This window comes from Octopus bimaculoides, chromosome 6, assembly GCF_046866305.1.
Source record: "Octopus bimaculoides isolate indiv1 chromosome 6, ASM4686630v1, whole genome shotgun sequence".
NCBI classification, from domain to species: domain Eukaryota; kingdom Metazoa; phylum Mollusca; class Cephalopoda; order Octopoda; family Octopodidae; genus Octopus; species Octopus bimaculoides.
This window is the reverse complement of record NC_142933.1, coordinates 87,134,777-87,135,045: the sequence shown is the minus strand read 5'-3', so window position 1 is coordinate 87,135,045 and position 269 is coordinate 87,134,777.

Here is a 269-nt window from a genome sequence, read left to right as displayed (position 1 = left end):
ATCTACAGACAAGCATATAGACACACAAACGAACTGAGGCACAATATATCATTATAATTATACAGAACATCTAAATATCCTCACTCAGCTGCAGTGAAACATAGTTAAATTTGCAAAGTTTCATTGACAAGATGTATCCATCAAAGGGTCAAAGCCATCATTTTTCACTTAGAAGGGGATACAGCTTGTCCAGTCACCTCAATAAGAACTATGGTGTGGTTCAATAACTTATTGGATTTCTGTCGATTTCGTCTAAAGCAAAGTAATTA